Here is a 12,884-nt window from a genome sequence, read left to right on the forward strand (position 1 = left end):
ATTTATGGAAACCCATCCTAGGTTTACTTCTCGGCAAGATAATGGCCGCCCGCACAGTTTCTACTGCTTGTCTTCGTGGCCCATTTTGCCAGCAAGGTCCCCAACAGAGAGACTTTGGAGCAGGGCCAACCAAGCAGCTCGGAATTTTGCAGAGCTAACGCGCCAGTTGGACAAAATTTGACACTATATCCCTCAGGAGAGCATCCAACTACTATCAAACAATGTCAAGCTGAATAACTGCTTGCATAACGGCCAGAGGTGGACCAACGCTTTATTGACTATTTCTGAAGCTCTTTTTCTTGAATAAATCATCCAAGTTTCCTAAAATTTTAGTCATTTGTTTGTCGGTACATGTACATCACATCTATTTATTTCCGTCCCCGTCGGATAATTCCTTCGTTGTGCGTCGTTTTTGATTTTTTTAGTGCAATTAGGATAGGTTAGTCATTTCGGACAATTATAGTGTAACTTACCATGGAGGGCTGAAATCATGTAAAAACGAATAACTTCTGTCTGTGCTTAAAAATCTCTTTACTTGTAGCGATAAAGTTGAATAATTACTTAATGTTTCGACGGGGAATTTATCCGTCGCCGTGGTCAGAAACCGGCCGTCTTAGACGACGCTATGCCGTAGTGACATCTCTCGAAGGCGAAGGAATTGGTATCTGCTATCTGAATGTCTATGACTGCGGTGGAGAGATGCTAGTAGGACTTCAACTATGTAAAGCAAGCAACTCAGCAGAAGCGCAATATAATTCTGTAAAAGGCTATAGCTTCTGGCCCAGATGAATTTATGACTTGCACAATCTGATCTCAAGGACTACCTTAATTTTAGACTCTCAGTCTGTGTGTAGGGTAACGTTTTTGGCTCGTCGTACGTAATTCTACGGTTCTTTTGAGACACATGGGTTGAGAAAAATCACTTATTTGTCCAAATCTGTTTAATATGGTGCCGGCGTCGTGAACAACGTTCTGTGACACTTTGCATATGGACTGACCGACTACATCTCTAGCACACAATGACTGGTATAAATCCCAGACACAACACACGCTGACTACCACTGCATGCAGGACATTCTGTAATTTGTTGGCTGCTCCGATAAGAGGTTAAAAGCCTACTCTGTCCGCAATACTGCCTAACTTATTAAAAGGCTGCCTCGCAAGAAGAAAGGGTCATTATCGGTTGGTTTCTGAGAGAGCACTACTGTAAATGTTTAGTCAACATAATTATAGCTGAATAGGAAGATTTTCTGGATGAACACCACAAGAAATAAGCAGCAGAATAAATGAGTAAAAATGAGCTGGAGCCATTCGATACATTAAAAATGGTTTCCCGTAAGTCAAACGGAACGTTTACTATCAATGTGTTACCATATTTAACTTATAGCTGTGAAACTTCATATTATAATGAGAAAACTATTGAAAAACTTTGGGTTACTCAGTGAGCAATGTAAATACGCTTACTGAGAATTACTAGGAGAGTGAAGAAGACACAGATTGATCAGGGAACAGACAAGAAGACGTATTAACGGGTAATGAAAAATAAATAGAAATTGGCGGGGAACATATTCAGGCGGATGGGTGGTAAATGGAGTAAGGAAGTTCTTTGCTAAATTCCAACAGCTAAGGGAAGACTGTAACAACGACATCAGGACAACTGCGTAGACCACATAATAAAACACGCCGGGACAAAACTGATTTATATATCTCAATCCTGTAATGCATGACAAAGCGGCCTTCATCCCTAAGTAAATGTAGTAAATGTAAAGTGGCTGGCGACTTGCAAACTACGAGATGGCCAGAATGTTGTTCTGGAATGAGCGAGACTCACGTATACCCACTTTGCTGTTTCGATTGAGTTATACAAAATTGTCAACAACTCTTTTCTGCCCAGCTTCTTTTAACTTTATTTTGACCAATCTGTAAATTCCCGCCTAAGCCTTTTCGCTGATATTTTTCTGTTCTAGCAGAGACTGAGGTGCGATATCTGTAAGCTACTGTTACCAACACTCCTACCACTCAGTTTTCGAGCTCAGTCTCACGCGAGCTGAATGGTTCGGCTTGGTCAGCTGCTTTACGTTCGAAAATTAACTAACGATTTCTGTACGGCCTGTGGCGAAGTCTCCAGCATTAGGAGACGAAACGTCAAGCACAGAAATATACACCAGACCACACCCTAATAACTACACAACAAACTCACCAATGATGTACATGTAGTCCATGGAAGTCTACGTTTTGTTCTGTTTTGCTCTAGGGCGCAAAAAACAACAGCTGTCATACGCGCCGAAGTCAACGACTATATGTCAGTTCCAATAGACAGAATAGGAGACAACTAAAAACAGGCACGTGGAATAGTGCTAAAAGACACCATACAGAAACGGAGGTCCAAAACTAGAAATTAAATGGCCTTCGCCATATTGCTTCAGAGGATAAAAAGTAATGGAAGTCTACGTTGTATGATGAAAGCAGTGACTCCGTCCGGTGTGCAATGTGCCTACCACGACAGAACACACAACTTGACTCATGACTGAAGGCTGCTCTTCTCCACTTCCCTCCTTTGCCGCCCAACAGCTAACATAATAGAGGGTAAGAGTACTGTGCTAGGAAGGATCATCAACGTTGCAGTAGGGGAGCGGGAACTCCCAACGTGAGTCACGAATATTCCCACCAGCGCAACTTCGCTAACGTTGTTCCCGTACGCTGATGATTTATGCAAGAGAAAATCAATGGCCTGGAAAGTCGGAGCTGACTCAAAGACTAATACTTGTAAGGGTTAAGATACCTCCCGAAGTACGTTTCAGTCGTGTATCATGTCGAGAAGCGAATGAAGGAAGCTTTCAACGTTCCTTCTACATCAAAGTCACCAGAGACTTATCACTACGTCACTTTGACCTTACCTGTACTCTTTCGAATAGGTAATAACTGCATTTGCGGGAAGTGATCTGTGAGAACTCTGTGAGAACTACGAAAATCTCAGTCTGGATGACCAGACGGGAATTTTAACACTGCTCCTCCCGAGTATGATATGTATATATATTAGTCGACTCTTTGCTAATTCGAACCTCGATAAATCAAATTTGTTAAGTCCCTTAAAAAAACTCTATAAATAAATCCTGTATTTCGGTACACTCAATAAATCGAAGTGACTGTCTTAACAGACTGCAGTGCAAACACAGAAATACACTCCTGGAAATGGAAAAAAGAACACATTGACACCGGTGTGTCAGACCCACCATACTTGCTCCGGACACTGCGAGAGGGCTGTACAAGCAATGATCACACGCACGGCACAGCGGACACACCAGGAACCGCGGTGTTGGCCGTCGAATGGCGCTAGCTGCGCAGCATTTGTGCACCGCCGCCGTCAGTGTCAGCCAGTTTGCCGTGGCATACGGAGCTCCATCGCAGTCTTTAACACTGGTAGCATGACGCGACAGCGTGGACGTGAACCGTATGTGCAGTTAACGGACTTTGAGCGAGGGCGTATAGTGGGCATCCGGGAGGCCGGGTGGACGTACCGCCGAATTGCTCAACACGTGGGGCGTGAGGTCTCCACAGTACATCGATGTTGTCGCCAGTGGTCGGCGGAAGGTGCACGTGCCCGTCGACCTGGGACCGGACCGCAGCGACGCACGGATGCACGCCAAGACCGTAGGATCCTACGCAGTGCCGTAGGGGACCGCACCGCCACTTCCCAGCAAATTAGGGACACTGTTGCTCCTGGGGTATCGGCGAGGACCATTCGCAACCGTCTCCATGAAGCTGGGCTACGGTCCCGCACACCGTTAGACCGTCTTCCGCTCACGCCCCAACATCGTGCAGCCCGCCTCCAGTGGTGTCGCGACAGGCGTGAATGGAGGGACGAATGGAGACGTGTCGTCTTCAGCGATGAGAGTCGCTTCTGCCTTGGTGCCAATGATGGTCGTATGCGTGTTTGGCGCCGTGCAGGTGAGCGCCACAATCAGGACTGCATACGACCGAGGCACACAGGGCCAACACCCGGCATCATGGTGTGGGGAGCGATCTCCTACACTGGCCGTACACCACTGGTGATCGTCGAGGGGACACTGAATAGTGCACGGTACATCCAAACCGTCATCGAACCCATCATTCTACCATTCCTAGACCGGCAAGGGAACTTGCTGTTCCAACAGGACAATGCACGTCCGCATGTATCCCGTGCCACCCAACGTGCTCTAGAAGGTGTAAGTCAACTACCCTGGCCAGCAAGATCTCCGGATCTTTCCCCCATTGAGCATGTTTGGGACTGGATGAAGCGTCGTCTCACGCGGTCTGCACGTCCAGCACGAACGCTGGTCCAACTGAGGCGCCAGGTGGAAATGGCATGGCAAGCCGTTCCACAGGACTACATCCAGCATCTCTACGATCGTCTCCATGGGAGAATAGCAGCCTGCATTGCTGCGAAAGGTGGATATACACTGTACTAGTGCCGACATTGTGCATGCTCTGTTGCCTGTGTCTATGTGCCTGTGGTTCTGTCAGTGTGATCATGTGATGTATCTGACCCCAGGAATGTGTCAATAAAGTTTCCCCTTCCTGGGACAATGAATTCACGGTGTTCTTATTTCAATTTCCAGGAGTGTAGTTCCAAGTCAGTGGCAACCTAACACTCAGTAATTCGAATTACTTCGTTAATTATTCAGGTAATTGTTTCATTGTTCAACTCTTCGTGACTTTTTCTCAACAATGCACAACTTATCACAGTATATAGATCACCTTCAAAAATTACTTAGGAGTACATGTCTTCAACTTTCGCAGAAAACAAATGGATTATTGCGCCTACAGAATGTAGCGAAAGGTTTCAGGATTCCATCATCCACGCGGTCATAAATTACGGAAGCAGAAAGACAAGACTGCTGAAAACTTGAGGGAGGAAACGGACCCCATAAGTTAAGTTACTTCCTCTTGAAGAAGCAGCATCGGAGTGGCTTATTCAATGTAAAGGACAAAAAGTACCAATCGGAGGTTACATGCTTAGGAAAGTCAACCATCAGCTGCTGATCTGGACGTTGACGATTCATCGCAGATGAAATGTAGCGCACGAACTCGGGGAAAGACGACATGACTGCGTTTTGAAGAAGATATTTGCACAAAATTGATGACAGTTTGTTCAGCCTGGGAGATGATTGACGTTTAAGTTTTCTTGCGTATTCTCGATATTCTGTGTGCCTTTCACTTGTTACACATACGCTACTTGAGATAAAGTACCATTAGCAGTCAAATTCACGTTAAACCGAACTCTCAATTATTTCAATTTTTTGCAGCTCTTGAATTTCGAATTGCCAATAGTTACTGCATACAATCTGACCAAAAGTATGTCGACATCTATTAGTGGCCATTAAAAAGGGGTGGCCCACCCTTCGCCTTTATGCCAGCTTGAACTCAACTGGGAGCACTTTCAGTGAGGTGCCTCAATCTCTGTGGAGGAATGGCGGCCTATTCTTCCTCAATAGCTGAAACCAGACGAGGTAATAACGTTGGACGCTGGGTTTGTAGCGAAGTCTCCAAAAAACCACAGAGACACGCAAGAAATAGGGAGAAGAGATTAAAAACAAGAAAGCAGATTACCATGGCTGGCTCAACATGAGAATAAAAAAGGAGAAGCCAGTTACCCTGCAACACATTAAAACCTCCACCCTATAAAGCCCTAGGGTGGAGGAAACAGGACGAAAGACGTGCGCTAAAACTCAGATCAAATGATAAAACCCACCCTCACGAATAAAACGTAAAACTAAAGATGCTGTTGAGGCATTTACGTCCAACACCGAAGGTAGGGTGCTGGGAAAGTTAAAAAGTCCTGCAAGTGGACGACTCATTTGGGGGCCACAGCGACAATGAGGTGGGTCTTCGCAACGGAGGAGGTAACCATTTGTGAGCCACGTGTGGCCAATGCAGGGCAGACAAAGGACAACTGATTCTCTGCGAGAAGCCCGCAGGGAAGACTTCCACACATCCGCAGCCTCCTTAATGACACGCATTTGTTGAGCATACTGTTACGGCACTCTGACCTGTATTCTGTCTTACACTGCAACAGTTTCAGCGATGCCCATCTCCAGGAGTGGTTTCCGCGTAGCCTGTTTGGACACCCTGTCAGCAAGTTCGTTGCCTGGGATTCCGACGTGTCCTGGGGTCCACATAAACACCACTGAACGACTGGACCGTTCTAGATTAGAGATGGATTCCTGGCTGTTAGCTACCAAAGGATGGCGAGGGTAGCATTGGTCGCTAGCTTGTGGTAGGAGTCAGAACGGAGAAGAAAGGACTCACCAGAACAGGAACTGATGTACTGAAGTGCACGAGATATGGCCACAAGCTCTGCAGTGAATACAATGTAGCCAGTGGCTAATGAATGCTGGTCAATATGCCTCTGTGGACATAGACGAAGCCAAACATTACCATCAACCATCGAGTCGTCGGTGTAAACAACTTCAAGAATCGAGAGCAAGTGACAGCGGAGAGCGGCGGGTTAACGGAGTGCTTAGGGCCATGCAAAAGGTCCAGACGAAGCTTCAGCCGAGGTGTACACCATGAAGGTGTAAGCGAATGGACCTCAAGTAGAGATGGTACAGAGAAGGGCCCCAGTTTCGGGGAGAAGGCCCCAGTTTCGGGGAGAAGGCCCCAGTTTCGGGGAGAAGGCCCCAGTTTCGGGGAGAAGGCCCCAGTTTCGGGGAGAAGGGATCGCACGCGAACCGCAATCGTGGGCCCTGACCTGGGCCGCCGATGCGGGAGATGAACCGCCGCGGGTGGGAAAAGGAGACGCGCAGGAGAACTACGAACGTGTGCAACATAACTGGCGAGCAGTTGCGCTCGTCGGATCCGCAATGGAGGGACTCCGACCCCCACCGGGACACTGGTCACAGGAATCGAGCTAAAAGCTCCCGTCGCTAGGTGAACGCCACAGTGGTGCACTGGGTCGACGCAACGTAAAGCTTAGGGCGCCGCCGAACCATAAACCAGACTCCCATAGTCAAGGCGGGATTGAACAAGGACTCTGTAGAGCTGCAGCAGCGTACACCGATCTGCACCCCAGTCGGTGTTGCGCAGGCTACGGAGAGGACTGAGGTGAGGTGCTGCCAGCACTCCCGCTTAAGCTGACCAAGGTGAGGTAGCCAAGTCAATCGCGCGTCGAAAACCAGTTCTAAGAATCGATGTGTCTCCACTACAGTGAGCGGATCGTCACTAAGATAAAGTTCAGGTTCCGGATTAACGGTACGACGCCGACAGAAGTACATGACACACGACTTCGCGGCTGAAAACTGCAAGTCGTGGGCTAGAGCCCATGACTGCGCCTTGTGAATCGATAGGAAGTTTTGGATAAAAATCGGGAGCGGACCCCAGAGACCCCACTCATACAATGTGGTAAGGATGAGGTCGCCAGGCCGTGTTGTATGCTTTACGTAACTCAAAAAAGACGGCAACCATGTGTTGGGTCTGGAAAAGGTTGTTCAGATGGCACACTAGAGGGAGACAATATTTTCAGTGGTAGAGTGACCCTGATATGGAGCCAGTAGGCCATGTGACTCCAGAACCAACACAACCGCCGAAACACCTTACGTTCCGGAAGCTTACAGAGAATGTGAGGCTGATGGGCCGATAGCTATCCACATCAAGCGGATTTTTAGCGGGTTTTAGCAACGGACTGATGGTGCTCTCCCGCCCTTCCGTTGGAAAGACGCCATCGCACCAGATCCGGTTGAAGATCACGAGGAGATATCGCTTGTAGTCAGACGAGATATGTTTAATCATCTGACTGTGGACCAATCAGACCCAGGAGCTGTGTCGGGGCAATGTGCAAGGGCGCTGAGGAGCTCCTACTCTGTAAACGGGGCGTTATAGGGTTCACTGTGGCGTGTAGTGAACGAGAGGACATTCCATCCGCCGTTTGAGGGGCGAAAGGCTGTGGGGGTAATTCTCCGACGCAGAGGCTCGAGCATAGTGCTCAGCAAAGGGCTCGGCAATAGCGTTTGCGCTGGCAGAGAGCACGCCATTGATATTAACGCCAGGGACACCTGTTGGGGTCTGGTACCCAAAAAGACGTCTGATATTCGTCCACACTTGGGAAGGTGACGTACGGCACCCAATGGTCGACACGTATCTCTCCCAACACTCCTGCTTCCGTCGTTTTATAAGCAGGCGAAAGCGGGCACGGAGCTACTTAAAGGCTATTAGGCGCTGTAGAGCTCGCCGACGCTCTTTACTTGCCTCAGCGACTTCCGGCGATCGCCAAGGAACTGTCTTTCGCCAGGGGGCACCCTAGAGAAAGAGGGTTCGCATTTTCCGCCGGAGACGTTATCCTTGTAGTGACCTGCTCAATCACAACATCGATGGCACCACGTGGGTGAGATTCAGCGGCGACAGCAAAGGTGAAAGTTTCCCAGTCCGCTTTGTTTAAAGCCCTTATGGGCAGGCGCCCGTGAGCCTGCCGCCGGGACAGTGACAGAAAGATGGGGAAGTGGTCACTACCACACAAGTCGTCATGAGCTCTCCAGTGGATAGATGGGAGAAGTCCTGGGCTGCACATTGATAAATCAATGGCCGAGTAACTACCATGAGCCACTCTTAAATGTGTGGAGGCCCAGTAAATAAGAGGCAAAAGTCGAGACAGTAAATTTTCGACATCTCTGCCACAGCCATTAAGCATGGTGCTACTTGTCAAGGGATTATGGGCGTTAAAATCTCCGGAAAGTAGGAAAGGTTTAGGGAGTTGATCAATCAGTGCAGCCAATACGTTCAGGGAAATTACCTTACAAACAGTTATTTCCTGCATCGTCCATATCCTGACAGCCACAGGTTCAAAAGGAGTTTTAAGGGGCACAGGTTCAATTCGTACTGAGTTCAGGATATAGACACAACCTCCACCTGACGCACTATTATATTCGCCTCCACCTGACACACTATTATATTCGCTACGGTTCTTGTAATATCCCCCTGTAGACATGATGGACAAGGGTTCGCATTGCCGGGAACCAGGTTTCCTGGAGGGCAATGTAGAAAGGTGTAAAGTTTAGCAGATGCCCTAGCTCATCCAGGTGGTGGAAAAAACTGCCGCAAATCCACTAACGTGATCATGGGACTGGAAAAGCATGAAACTCACAATAAGGCAGTCTACGCCACAGGGTCTCCTGCTGCCACAGACTTATTTCCTGAACAGGCTATATCCATTGTGTCTGAGGGTTTGTGGCGTCCACTGAGGACCTAGATCTCGCCAATCTTCACCTCTTCCTCATACACAGAGCTTGTACGCAGCGGTGGTGTAGGTGCCACCGCAATTCCTTCTTGGAGGTCGTCTTTCTGGATTTTTCTCGCTGATCCTTGGGTTTCTCTGGCTGGGAGGGTTTCACTGATTCAGTGTCCGGGGCGAGGACGATGGTGAAGCTCTACGGCCAGCTGCTTTTGGACACTTCAGCCATTTCAACCTAGCAGCAACCTGGGAAGGGATCTTTCCCACTAGCAGAAACGTGGGAAGGGACCCCTTCCTAGCGAGAGGAGCCTAAGAAAACTTAATGCTTCTCCGACCGAAGTGGGAACTAGCGTCCCCAACGGTTGGAGGGACAGTGCTCCCAAGGAAGGTGATGCGGGAGCAGCAGGGAGGGAAGTGCCACCACCACCACCACCACCACCACCACCACCACCACCACCACCACCACCACGGGGGCAGGTGTAGTCTTCTGGCTCAGAGCCAACTGGAACTCACAGAACTGATGGGGCTACAACTGTTCTCGTAGTGGCAGCATAAGGGGTCATAGCATAGCCACAGGTGCTCAAATTTCCTCTTGGCCTCAATGTAGGTCAGTCGATCCAAGGTGTTATATTCCATGATTTTCCTTTGTAAAATCTTGCAGTCTGGTGAGCGAAGGGAACGATGCACTCCACAGTTGACACAGATAGGAGGCAGGGCACAATGAGTATTGGGATGGAATGGACATCCAAAATCTCGACATGTGATGCTGGAAGTACAGCGGGAAGACATATGTCTTGAGATCACAGCGGCAGACCATCACCTTGACCTTCTCGGGTAATGTGTTGCCCTCTAAGGCCAAGATGAAGGCACCAGTGGCAACCTGATTATCCCTCGAACCCCGATGGACGCGCCAGACGAAATGAACACCTCGCTGCTCTAAACTAGCGCGCAGCTCGTCGTCAGACTGCAAAAGGAGTTCACTGTAGAGTATAATAGCCTGGATCATATTTAAGCTCTTATGAGGTGTGATGGTAATGGAAACATTCCCCAGCTTGTCACAAGCGAGTAATGCCCTGTGACTGAGCAGAGGATGCCGTTTTTATCAAGACTGACACTGACCGCATTTTGGACAAGCCCCCCCCCCCCCCCCCAAACATGTCCTCTAATTGCTCTACAAAAAACTGAGGCTTCATCGAGACAAAGGAGACCCCATCAGCTCTCGTACATACGAGGTACCGGGGCGAATAAGGTTCGCTGCCATCCTTAGCCTGGAGTTCCTCCCATAGTGTGGCCAGGGAGGTGAACAATTTAGGATCGTATTTTCTTGCATTATACTGAGACTTGGAACGCTTAGAGAATGCTGGCGTTTGATCACCAGCTAGTGATGACGTATGTTTCATCTCGCGTCATTTGCACTGATGCCACCCACCCACACCCAGGGGCGCCACCCAGCTCACCCAGTTGCAGCAATGGCCACCTGGCAGGATGGCCATTGCCAGAGTCCCGATGCCCCAGGGAACAAGCAATACTCCTTGACACACATGGGGACTTAATGATGCAGGCAACAGCAGAGCGATCCCTGTGTAGTCAGGGGGCTACAACCAACAGTGTACATGGCGGCCCCACCACAACGGACTGGCTACCGTTCTGGATATGAGGTGCAAAGAATTCCATGGTCATCGTCGACGCAGAAAACGACACTGCATTGTTGGTGGAGGAAAACGCACCCAGGTAGGTGTCCTCGCTCAAGAGGTTGAGGATCAGCAGGACTGCAATGCCACGACGAGAAAGTGCGCTAAAGATCTCAATGCACGATGGACACTATGCACCACGTAAGGCGCCCTTCTGCAATTGGCTCACTCTTCGGGAAAATTTTGAAAAATGGAGGTCAAACTTTACAGTGGACCATCACAAACGCCGAAAGGTGAGAGACTCCTTTTTGCCGCCTGTTGCAACAGGCAGGAATACCTCGGGCCTATTCTAACCCCCAGGCCCGCAGGGGGCTCAAAAATGTTATCGCCCACTAAACATTACCTCATAGATGGTGCTTAATGGAAGGGTTCATCGTCGTGCTGATACGATCAATCGTCGTCTCCGAATTGTTCCTCTACTGTAACCTAAGGTGAAAAATGCCTTCATACAACATGGCTTTTAGAATTTTCTTAACACAAAAGATGACCATACCCCAGTCACAGACATAGCCCCATACCGGAATACCATTTCTCCGTACTTCCCTGCTGGCAGGTAACGTTCTGCATGCATCTGTCAAACCCAAACCATTCTGGCAGACTTACGCTCCATACCACACGTTTCCAGTCATCTACCGACCAGTGCCGTCCCTCTTCACACCACCTTTAACTGTCGTTTAGCACTGACTACAGAAGTGTCACAGTCACTGTGCTACGTCATCTGCTGGTATCAATTTGGAACTTACGTATGACTTCTTCCTATGATTCAATGGGATTTTTTACAAACACCCTACGCAATGCTCAGCGGTCCCTGTCCGTCAATGCATGAGGTCTGTCTGGTTAAGGTTTAGTGATGGTTGTTCCTTCGCGTTTCCATTTGACAGTCATATCAAATTCAACTTCGGCAGCTGTAGCGGTTGAAATGTCCCTGATGAAATTATTACTCGGGTGAAATACAATGACTAGTCCAAATTCGTAGTCACTGGTGCTCGCCTGACCAGTCATTCTGCTGTTACTATTTCTCTACTGAAAACAGAATGCTACCCGCCTCCTTTAATACTGTCGAGTCAACTTCTCCTGACATCTGGTGGTCAATTCCGCATTACATAGTGTGGTACGGATACTTTTGATCAGACAGTGCAGATATGAGGGAGTGATTACACTAGCTTTTTGGGTGAGCGAAGCTCTTAAACTTGCAAAATTATTTCCCATACGTAGCGAGAATGGGAACGTCTACGTATTAAAAGAAGAACACTATCTCATTATGGATAGTCTTTTGGCAATAATGGTGAAGTCCTTGAAGCGCATAGCACCGGCTGAAACAACGCTAGGCTGGCCTACGGCTGAAGGGCGTTCGCACCACGTCAGGTCGTTTTCTGCAGTTAAGTAGCAGCTCCGAATGGATAACTAACAGTGTGTAAATGATTCTACCACTTCCAGATTCATGACAAATTTGGAAACCCAACACAACCGAAATATTAACTGGCGGAGCTAAACAATCAGAAACGTTCCGTCAGAATTAGCTGGAGAAAAGCTAAATGAAACATAGAAACTGTTTTCTATATTTCTGGGGGTCGTTAGGTATGAAATATGGAGGTTTAAGTGTGACCGTGTAACCAGAGACGTGGTAGTACGTGTGGCGGCTGCTTCTCTCGCTCTCACCAACTCTGCGAGTAAGAAGCTCTCACTTGGTATCAGCTGACCACTGGCAGTACGCCAACACTGTGGGCGGCTATCTAAGCATCTCACACAATAGTGAAAAACTGTCGCGCTGTATGGGAAGAAAAGCAGCACAAGAGGCAGCGCTGCACTGAAATGACCTCTGGCTGCCACTTGCGTTACTAGCAGATGGAGCATACGGGTGTTTCTGGATTACAGGCCAAGTCGCCTCCCTGGTGGAGATAAGCAAAAAAGTATATGTACTCTTGTTTTAATTCAAGATCGCGCCCTGGAAATGTTTTTGCAAACGAGCTACCCACAATAGTCATTACTGT

The 12,884-nt window shown here is 48.4% G+C and overlaps 1 protein-coding gene across 3 annotated transcripts in view; it reads right to left on the minus strand.

The window, feature by feature from the left end:
- LOC126236114 (wiskott-Aldrich syndrome protein family member 3) overlaps window positions 1–12,884 on the minus strand; it is a 282,816-nt gene that overhangs the window by 188,768 nt on the left and 81,164 nt on the right. The gene's annotated exons all lie outside the window — the stretch shown is intronic.

This window comes from Schistocerca nitens, chromosome 2 (assembly GCF_023898315.1).
Source record: "Schistocerca nitens isolate TAMUIC-IGC-003100 chromosome 2, iqSchNite1.1, whole genome shotgun sequence".
NCBI lineage: Eukaryota > Metazoa > Arthropoda > Insecta > Orthoptera > Acrididae > Schistocerca > Schistocerca nitens.